General features: G+C 41.6%; 1 protein-coding gene across 3 annotated transcripts in view; it reads right to left on the reverse strand.

Moving 5' to 3' along the window:
* The window catches only part of LNX2 (ligand of numb-protein X 2), an 89,019-nt gene that overhangs the window by 37,394 nt on the left and 40,388 nt on the right, over positions 1-11,237 (reverse strand). For 2 of the 3 annotated variants that reach the window (XM_025209095.1, XM_025209094.1), the window contains exon 1: positions 3,204-3,299. The exons of the other annotated variant lie outside the window; for it this stretch is intronic. The gene's annotated coding sequence lies outside the window, so the exon portion shown is untranslated. Of the gene's footprint in view, positions 1-3,203; positions 3,300-11,237 lie in introns of those variants that run through there. 3 annotated transcript variants of the gene reach the window in all.

Here is an 11,237-nt window from a genome sequence, read left to right on the forward strand (position 1 = left end):
GGGGGGGAAAGAGGCGGGCACTGCACCCCCATGCACCCCCTACCAGTAGCCCATGGATTCTACCCAAAATTAAATGTTTGATTTAAAATATCAAGGTGAAAAGTCAGAAAGAAGATCTGATACAAACTGATCATACACTGTGTTCCACTCATTCCAGGAGACTTGTTTGCTCCTACATCTAACAATGTTAAGCCCATGGCGCGCACACATGGGAAGAATTTGCACCCCGTGAGGATTGTTATACGTCAGAGCCAACATTCCATCCTCCCTCATTACAATACTTCACTTGTAACCCATACACATGCTAACTTGAATAGTTACAACAAGAATCAGTGTCAAAAACTACACAACTTAGCCATCCTGTCACAAAAACTTCATTTCTGCAGCAGACAAAATCTGTAAGAGTGGTTGGCTACATAACACATCTTATTCCAATTTTGTCTCCCCTTACAAAACTGTACAATGACTACTGTTTGCAAGTGGAATGTTTTTGTTTGAGCAGGGGAAAAAATCTAACATGTTTTAGCTATTTTCTCTCTGGATAAGCATTAGTTCTTTAGAAGTTTCTTTGTACTGCTGTTGATTAAAGATGTCTGTTTTAACTTTTTTTTACATCAAATTTGAAGTGGCAGGTACTAGTCACATGAAAAAGCTACTGGATATCAGTAAAATAACTACATATCTCATAGATAAAAGTGGCTAATCTAAGAATACCATACTTGTTTTTAGATACTGAAATTTAGCTATAAATACATGCATTTTAAAATTCATTGGGAGTGTACAAATTTTACCATGCATTACACTTCCTAATAAAACCTGTACTTTTTTTCTCTAACATCACAGAGCTGAACACAAGATTTAGAGCACATTTTCCAAGGATTATGATACCCTTTGACGCAGAAAGGATTAAATAGTAATTTGTAATCCTGGATTCCATACCGCAGAGGAAACTGATGCTCCTCATTGCCCTATCTTATAATAGATAATGTTCACCTTCTGGAAAGGATTTTGTGAGGCAACAAAGCAGCAGTTCTTTGTTAATGGTTAAAAATGAACGCAAATGAAACCCCAAAGCAGATTACATGGAAGATAGCCTTAAATATATTATCTAAGGAACCAAAGATTTGAAAAGGAGATTAGAAGCCTAATGCCAAGACTCTTTCTTTGGATACAACGGAATTTCTAACCTGCACGTTTATGCTGTGCTGGTCAATCACATGAAGGTATATGTCTTTCCTGAGTGCTCTTCACACCAGAAACTCAATCAAAGCATAAGTGTTCTAGGAAAATGTACTTGGTAGCCATGTTGGTCTGAGACAAAAAGACATACAAAAAACTAGAGCTCTTGGTTCCAAAATAGTTTTGTGTATGTATTTTTGTCTCAGACCAACACGGATACCAAGTACACCCCTGAAACATGGAAGATGCCGAATTTCAGTTGATTTTGGATTTTAAACTTCATTGCAGAACTACAAGGAAGTTCTTTTTTACCTCCCTGCCTGCCATCTGACACCTTCAGGGAAGGAATTCTACCTAATCAACACATCAAAGAGCTACTCAACACAGCTCACAAATACACTCATGGACCCAGAGGGACAGGTTTCCATCTTCAGCTCCCTTTGTGCAAAAATGAAGTTTATTTACTACCTATGGGGACTTTTTACCATCTTGTACCATCTACACTTTTCCCAGAGCCTGACGAAGGGACTTTGATCCCGAAAGCAATTTTCTTGTCATTTTCCAGTTGGTCTAATAAAAGGTATCATTTTGGAACCAAGAGTTCTAGTTTTTTTTATGTCTAGGAAAATGTAAGTATTTTTCCAAAGAGCATTTGGACATTACAAGATTATTGTTCACTGTGTCGCGTCCCAGGCACATCTGAACACAATGCATCAGGTACAGCTTGTTCTATTATTTCAGTGTTTTCACTGGAATGTTAAAAAAGACAAAACCAGCCCAGTAGGGGCAAAAGGAGAAAAACAGTAAAGCCACTTTCAAGGGATATCATCTGAAAGTCATGCCCACGCCAGCTATTAACCATAATCGACACTACCCTTATTTCTAAAATATTCAAACTATAATAAGCAAGAAACACAGCAATCAGCTTTGCTAATTGAACTTCTCTAGATCTGTTTGGTAGTTTAGTCCTATTGACTCAAAAATCAAAGTCTAGCTACCAGGAGTCATGATCAAAAAGAACAGGTGAAAAAAAAAATCACATTTGGAGTCTTTTAAAGGCAAGTTACTTGTACATCATTGTTTTCCAGCAACAGTGTCCAACTCGCTTGACCCTGTGAGCTCAATGAGTGGCATGAGGTCAGTCTATGCTCCCCCACCCCCAACACACACACTCTCCCATAAGCCTCATCCAGTACATCTGACTACAGACCTAGTGAGCACCATGGGCAGCGCAGCCCGGGAACTAGCTTCAGTGAGTGCCACAGGTGGAGCACACATCCCAGTCCACCACAGTGCATAGGTCAACAGGGGGTCAGATTATGGGGCTCCACAAACCACATCTGTGGGCCACGTTTGACACTCCTATTTTACAGAATGTAATGTGGCATCATATAAGATATGTGCCTGGGAAGTACTGTATAAGAAAAAAAGGTGCCAACATCAGCTTTTTAAATACAGGGCAATAAAAATGATTCTTACTAGATGAAACACTTTTAAAAGAAAAAAGTAAAATAAGAAAAGTTCAAGGGTATGTGTGTGTTCAGTATGATGTTTAAAATCATCACATCTCATTTTACAAAATGTAAAATGTTAGGTAAGCCTAGAGAGCAACATTACTTATAGAAGTTATGCAGATATAACCACACCTGAATACCAGTGGGTACTTGTATTAAATGATTGCCTAGGGGACTGTGAAGGATAAAATCATTCCTAACAGTGCTGCTATCTGAATATCATAATACTGTTCTTTAATTTGCTGTACATGGTTACTGAAGTGGGCAGCCTGTCCTATGCATCTTTCATATGACATCGTGGCTTATTCTTGACAGTACACGAGTGGATTGGACTGGTGGCAAGAGAAAAGTAGTGTTGCCTGAATTACAGGTTAACTGATAGGTTGGCTACTGCTAAAAGTGGCAAGAGACAGGTCTACAGCCTGACCTTTTACTGCTTACATCTCAAAGCGCAAATACTTATCTCAGTGTCCATCTAGCTACCAGAAACAGTGATATACAGATCCTTACCTATACCAGCTGCAGAGACCCAGGAGTGGGGATGTGGGTGGTATGCAGACTTCTTGAATTTGCTGAGTTCTTCACATTTCTCTCCAGTCTGTTCTCTATATTTATAGATAGGTTGTTCTAATAAATATTATTTGATAATGGTTTTCATTCTAATTTGTTTTATTGAAACTTTTGAAAATGGAATAAACCAGTTCTCTTGTGGACATGGAACATGTCAATTATTTTATGTCCCAATTAAAATTACAAATTCTGGAAGGGAGGATTTTTATGCCCTTGCTTCATCATCGTGGAAAGTTGGTTGCCACCACCCTGGGTTTTCTTCCCCCACCTTGGTTCACTGACAAGGCTGCTTTCTTTTTACAATTTATCTATGAAACTTAACAGATATATTTATTATAGAAAAATTACGGATAATACATTTGGTTACATTAATCACTATTATTAACATTTTAAAGCTAAAGCTATGATATAATATTTGGATTACCTACTTTAAGGTCAATTTTCCATAATGTTTCCTTCCAGGCCTTGTGGTCCATTTAATTTGATCTAGTTATTGGTTTAACTGGACATGCTATTGCTTCCTTTATATTGCTAACCAGATTGGTTATAATGTCTGCAAATGGGTTTAATATACAGTTAACTCAGACGTTTGGGCCTTCTACTTTAGCCACACAGCTTTGCCTAGGCCCTTTGAAAATAGCCAAGGATGGCAACAGTACTGGATATATTTGGTTACAACATCAAGGATTTGTGATCTGTGGTAGAGACTAGCAGCCTTTAACTCCTTTGCCAGAGTACTGCTAAGTTTGCAATACGGAGTGTTCTGGGGACAGGGCTACCTGATCGACTATCCTTCCTAGTTTCTGTACCAGCTTTAAGGTGTTTTGTGGCTAGGGCTGATCAGATAATGAATTGAATGTGATATAATGATGAAAACTGATTCAAAGGAGGAAGCAGGCTCTTCTTCCTTACCTAATATCTATAACTTTGGTAATGAGATCCTCTCAGTCTTAGATGTAGCCATTCCCTCCATTACTAGCAGAAGCCAGTGGGAAGTGTCTAGATATGTAGTTGGCAGATGGTATCTCCTGGTTATAGTAGGAAATCTGTAGTCAGTTCCTGAAGGAACTGGTTCAAGGTGACCTCACCTGATGTTAATCTTATCAACTGCTGTTTTAAAATCTTTTCATTTTTGGAGCAGGTTACTGAAAGACAGGGACATGAGACAAATCTCAAAGAATCAACTTTTTTCAATATCTATATCTTTACCATCTGAGTTTCAGCTTTAATTGTGACAAAGATGGCAAAATTTGTGCTGGCAGGTGATCTAACAGAGAAAAAGATGCTAGTATTTGCTAAATGCTAATACTAATGTGTTAGCAGCTTCCAACACCATGAATCAGAAAGTGCTGTTGACACACACGTAGATGGTTGAACAGCGTTATTTGGAGGTGGCTTTACATACTTCTTTAGTAGCATTCTCAGCTCCATGAAAATCAGCTGCTCTTCCTTTCTCAACAACTTTTCCAACAGACCCTGGCCAAAAGTGAGGTAGGAAGGACTGCAGGATGCTTTTGACTTTACTGAAAGCAGTTATTTGGTAGGGGTGCACTGATAAATATTTTCTTGGCTGATACCAATAGCCAATTATTAACCAGCCATATTACCCGATTTACAGGAATGCAGCATCCAGCAGGTAAGTCTGTGGTGGGGGAAGAGACACGGGAGGGGAAGGGGATGAGGGGCAGATTGAGGCTTCCACAGAGAGGGAAGGAGTGGGACAGGAGCAGGTGCCGCCCAGCTAGGGCAGCGAATGGGACCTCAGGGCCAGAAGCTGGACAGAGCTGCAGGTGGCTCATCCAGGGGGAATAAGGGTGGCTCCTTGCTGCTGCATACACCCTCAGGTAAGGCATGGAGGGCATGTGGCCCCCCAGATTTGTGCACAGGTGAGGGAAGGCTGCCCATTGCAGGCTTAGGGCCAGGGGCAGTGCCTGCCTCTTCCTGGTGGTGGGGCTGAGCCAGGGCTGCGCTTGGAGTGGGCAGAGGCGGAGCGGGCTGGGGTGGAGTGGGCAGCGATGGCACTGGGAGGAATGGCTACGGGAGGGGCTCCCGGCCCCGGGGTCCCATTCACTGCCCTGGGCTGGGCAGCACCTACCCTTGCCCCAACTCCCACCCTCATTGTGGGGGCCTTGAAGAATTTAGAAGAACTAAAGAACTGAGAGAGCTGCAAACAAAAATGCAGGAATTGCTAAAGGAAGCCAGAGAAGGAAGACAGGTATGAGAGGAATTGGAAAAGACAAAGCAGGAGCTGGAAAGATGGTTTAACAGTAAGAGGAAAGAAAATATTTTTAGCACAAGCACCGTGGGTGGAAGAAAATGAAGTGCATTCCTGATATATTTTGGCCAGAGTGAAGGCAGCAAAGAGAGGGCTAAAAGCAGTACAGATAGAAGGTGAAGCCCAAACAGAAAAAAGCAGGAGATGCTGGGAGCAATGAGGCGCTTCTATGAACTGTACCAGAAGAAGGAAATAGACAGAAAGAAAATGAAGAATTTTCTGGAAGAGACTGAAGAAAAACTGAAGGAAGAGGTGATACAGAAGATGAAATAAAAGGTAAGTTTTAAAGTAGGGGTGGACAATTATTTTGCCTGGAGGGCCACTTAATGAGCTTTAGTGAGGTGTTGGGGGCCATACAAATACAATTGATGAAGATATTTTACCAAATTATAGATAAAAAGCAAATCATATGCTAAAAAATAAATCAAGCATCTACTATAATAAAATTAAAATATTTTTCAAAATTTTTTTGGTCTTATTTATGTTTTTGTTCGAGTAGTATATAGAAGGTGTGTATGTGGGTGGGGTGTGTGCGAGGGTGTGTACACGGAGTGCATGCTGTGTGGGGGATATGACGGGGGTTCCCTCGAGAAAGCTTTGCAACTCCCTCCCTTCTCCCAAGCCCTTGGTGGGAAGACATAAGCTCTTCCTGCCATGGGGCGCAGAGGGGTGGGAGGGTGAAGAATGGACATGGGCCCATGGCACCAATGCATGCCTGCCTGCACCCATGGTGCCTCCCTCCCTCTTACTTGGCCCCAAGGTGGGGCAACCGGGCCAGAGCGGGGCACAGTGTGGGGGAACTACAAGTCCTGGCAGTCTCAGAGGCTGCCATGGCTGCTATTAAAAAGGTGGTGAGCAAGTGAAGTGACAAGATCCTGGAACGCTTGGTACCACAACTGCCCTGCTCTCCCTGGGCTGCCACAGAATGATTCACTTCAGTCTGTTGCACGGGGTGACCCCTCCTAACCCTTCACCCCTCTCCCCCAGCTTCCCCAATACCAAGGCATGGATAGAGCCTCTGCTGCAGCTACGCAGGCTGAGTGGATGGTGCAGAGGCAGGAGGGCGGTGGTGACGGCAGGGAGCCAGCAGCAAAGAGCATGCTGCAGCGGATCAGGCTGCAGGACCATCTGAGCGTGGCTTGCCCAAGGCCTACTGCATGGAGCTGGAGGGGGAGGAGGGGGTGGCAAGATTGCTTCCACCCAGCATTTTCCACAGCACCAGCAGAGGCCAGAGCCTCCACCCAGGATGCCCGCTCACAGGCTGGAGAGAATCAATTGGTGGGCCAGATATGGCCCACAGGCCGTATTTCACCCACCCCTGGTTTAACGTGGAGGAATGCTTAAAAACTTGTAAGAGAGGAAAGCTGACAAGAACAGATGACTACCCATGGAATTTTATGAGACATTCTGGCCATGGACAGATATAGTAGAGTTTTTCAAAGGAATAGTGGAAAAAAGATAGGAAGGGAAGGGCTTTACAAGTAGAATAGCAATTTTATTACTCAAGAATGGGGAGAAAGCTTCTAAAGAGCTGGAGACTGATTACCCTGCTAAATACAGACTACAAGTTATTGGCAAAGACAGCAACTTCGAGAATATAGAAGAACCTGATAAAAAATACAAGAAGATCAAACCTGCACAATCCCAGGCAGGAGAATTTCTGACTTGATCCAGCTGATAAGAGATACACGGACTCATGTTCAAGAGAAGAAATGAAATACAGCAATAGCAAATTTGGATCTGGAGAAAGCATATGATGGAGTGGAACATGATTTTATGTCTGAAGTGTTAAGGAAAATGGGTTTCCCAAAGAAATTGATAGGATGGATAAGTGTGTTATAAAGAGAGGCAGACATGGCCAAGTGCTAATAAATGGACATCTGAGCAGAGCCTTTAAAATCTTAACAGGGGTAAGACAAAGGTGCCCACTGCCACCAATACTGTCCATATGTGCAATGGAGCCACTGGCACAAAGAATAAGGAAAGATAAAATCATAATTAGGGTAATGATACTGGGAATGAGAAAGGTAAATTGTGCACTCTATATGGATGATAACAATGCAGTGATTAGAGACGAATTATCAATTGAAAGGGTACTAAAACATGCTATGGAGTATGGTGAAGCAATTGGGTCTAAATTAAACAAAATGGAAAGCACTATAGTGACAGTGGGAAACTGGAAGGACCTAGAGAAGCTTGGACTAGAAGTCATGGAGAGAGAGATCAAAGTTTTAGGGATTCCAATTAAGACAAAAGGGAACAGAAATAAAAAAAGTGTGGGGAAAAAGTGACAGCAAGGGTATGACAAGTATTATGGATGGGAAGGACACTGACCTTTGCTGGAAAAGTGGTGACAGTTAAAGTGGTGCTACTGCTAATAATTTTGTACATCGGAACTGTGTTTCCATCATCATGGCAGCAGCTAGCAAAAGTAGAAAGGGAAATAAGTCTTTTCTTTTCAAAAGTGGAGAAGGAAAAGCTAGCCAGAATGGAACTGTATAAAGCAAAAGAGATGGGGAAATGGGGGATGCTGGGCATAAAGTTGTTCATTTACACAAACTATCTAAAGTGTAGGGTGTAAAGTAGCAAAAGCAGGGAAAGGAAATGCAGCATCTTTTACCTGATTGTTGGCAGGTATGATCTTGAGAAGATGTGGAATGCATGGGGGCTCTTGGAAGAAGCCATGGGCATGGCAACCTCCTGTTCATTACATAAGAATGGAAAGTTTTATAAGGATGTACAAAATAGGAGGGATGGGCCTGGAGGTCCTGAAAGATCACAAGAGACTGATAAAAATTAAAAGAATGAATCAGAGAGCGAGGATAGCATCAGTGGGGGACATTACAGAAGGAAAAGTGAAAAAGGTGTGGAGGGAGGTGGCTGACATGAAAAAGGGAATCATGCTGATCTAGCATGGCTGATTATACAAAGTATCTTGTTGGTGACAATGACACAACATAGATGGAGCTTGGCGAAAACAGCAATGTTTCCAAGAGAGAGGGTGTGGGGATGAAGAAATGGTTGGGTGTGTTTTGGGAGTGTACATATATATGCAAAGGTTGTGTAGGAAACAGTATGTTGTTTCTTGAGTGTCACAAAAATAAGCCAGTCCTTAACATAGGATATGGTACTGCATGGGCTCATACCAAAGGGGCCTCAGGAAACAGTATTAAGGGCACTGTTAGTAAGTGTTAAAACTAGTATATAGAAAGTAAAAAAAACCTCTGGGTATTGAAGGGGTTGGCTTTCACTGAAGGAGTGCTTGAAGCTGGGGCTTTACGAACCGAAATACTGCATTGATTGGGATAAGGAAGAGATTGCAGCAGAGGAGGCAGAGAAGAAGTGGAGGAAAAAAGACTGGACACACTTGTTTCACTGAATCAAAAGAGAAGACTGATAGGAGAGGCAGAGAGTTTCACACAGTTACTGAGGTAATAGGTTTCTTTCTTTCTTTCTTTTTTTTTTAAAGGGAGGTTACTTTAAATTCATGGGGTTCTGTATGAAGAAATGGAGTTCTGTACGGGATTTTTGTGGGAAGCTGCTGCATGTTGTTTAAAGGTTTAACACGTAGTTATATGCTTTTGTAGTCATTTTGCAATATGAAATTTTGGTAAAACACAGATGCTCAATATGTGAAGCTTTGTAATAGGGGTGCACCGATAAAGATTTTCTTGGCCAATACCGATAGTCGATTTTTAACCAACTATATCTGCCAATACCGATTTGATAGCCAATTTACAAGAATGCAGCCAGGCAGCTTGGAGAGCAGAGTCCTGCCAGTAAATCTGTTTAGTGTGCCGTGGGTCACCAAATTAAAGATATACTGCTCACCTGTTTGATGTGGCTTTCATCTCAAAGAACACTGCTTCTCTACTCAGCTGGAGATAATCGGTGGCCCCACACAGCTGATCAGAGAATCAGTGTCTTTTGAAATATATATACATTTAAAAAAAACCAAAACACTACAGCTGAAGAACCTGAGTGGTCCTGTGCAGCTGTGGGCTTATATTCCCCCTCAGCTAGTTCACAATCCCTTATCTTCAAGGGAGCAAGGAATCTAACCCGGAGATGTATCTGAGTTCTGCTACATTATCAGTGCTTCAAAATTTATAACTTGAGAATTCATCTCTATTTAATATCCTGTATCCAGCATGACTGCATACAACTGCTGAGGTGCCTACAGTGCTAGAATTATAGTATCAGCTAAATAAAACTGTAAAGAAGTGAAAACAACCTGTAGAAAAAAAGTAGTGTTAGGAGTCTGTCTTTCAAGTTGCATCATTCACTGGAAAATAAGTCTCTTGGGATTTTATTATGACAGCAGAATAGTGCAGCAATGCCCTTGTCTCCCTTCTAATTTACAGTCCCTTTGGCAACAGGCCATAACTAGATATCCAGCTGTGCAAAAAAAAGAATTAGATTATTTTTCAACTGAAAACTGGTCTTATATGTAGACCTTTTATAGTTCCGATTTATTGACACGACTAAAATTCTTACGTGAATCTGCACAAATTCCTCGACACACTTAACACGTCCTTTTTTTAGTGCACGAAAGTTCCATGGTTTTTACTTTCCTCGTCAAGAAAGAACATTAAGTTAAAAACACTTACAGAGAAAGCAGGGCCCCTTGTTTGTTGTTCTCTTCACATGTACCATAAAGAACAAATGCTAACTCCAGTTTGAAGGAAAAAATAAGAATGCATTTTGATATGAATGCACAAAGACATTTTAGCAAGCCATACTCAAAAATCTCACATTCAAATACTGGAAGACGAGATGTTACTCATTATCAGGTTTAAATTTGTCTGTCTACCTCCCACCCCCAAATAGTTTCTCAATTATGACTAGTTATATTTGCTACTCCTTTGCACCTCCGCTGTCCCCAGTAGCAGCCTCGCATGTTCTCAATTTCCTTCCAAGACTGCTGGAATCTAGATTTCATTGTTACATCAACAACAGATGTATGTTAGACATTCTTCATTATATACACATATGCGCGCGCGCACACACACACACACACAATCACTATCTAGTGTAAAAAAGATTAAAGAACAGCTATTTTAATTTCCACCCCCATCTACAGTTCTTCTGTGATGATTCATTCCCTCTCAGCCTCATGGTACTCTAATTGTGCTGGTTGCTAAAACATCTGCAAAAATTATTTCAGTAGCTGACAGTTGCTGAATTATAATGATGTCCCAGCCATGCCCCTCCTCAGCACCTACATCATGGGGTGGGGGACAGAGCTCAGAGTTACTACAAAGGTGCTACACTGTCCAAAAGCACCTAAACAGAAGGGATCCTTCCTTAGCTGGATGAGCAGATTTTTTACCAGTAGGAAGATGCACAGCATCTCTAACCCAGCCCAGGTGATAGCCCAAAGTACTGTATTATCATCACCACTGGGGCTGCAGGTCACTTAAGTTGACATTGTATTGTAAGAGAAGGTATTTTAAAGATGTTTGAAATCTATTCTTGTTTTCAAACTGTACTGATCACCATGATAGCTAAACATATTAGTGTCACAGCCCAATGATTTTAGTGCCTCGGCACGATGGAATTTTCCCACCACATGAGAGTCTCTGTGCACAGCAAAAGTTTTCTGCTGCAACAGAAAACCCCGGTGCAGGAGAGTTCCCGCCATTCGCATGCAAATTTGTGTCCCACTATTGGCCAGTTCTAAATTATTCCTACGTGGC

This window comes from Alligator sinensis, unplaced genomic scaffold (assembly GCF_000455745.1).
Source record: "Alligator sinensis unplaced genomic scaffold, ASM45574v1 scaffold84_1, whole genome shotgun sequence".
Taxonomy (NCBI): domain Eukaryota; kingdom Metazoa; phylum Chordata; order Crocodylia; family Alligatoridae; genus Alligator; species Alligator sinensis.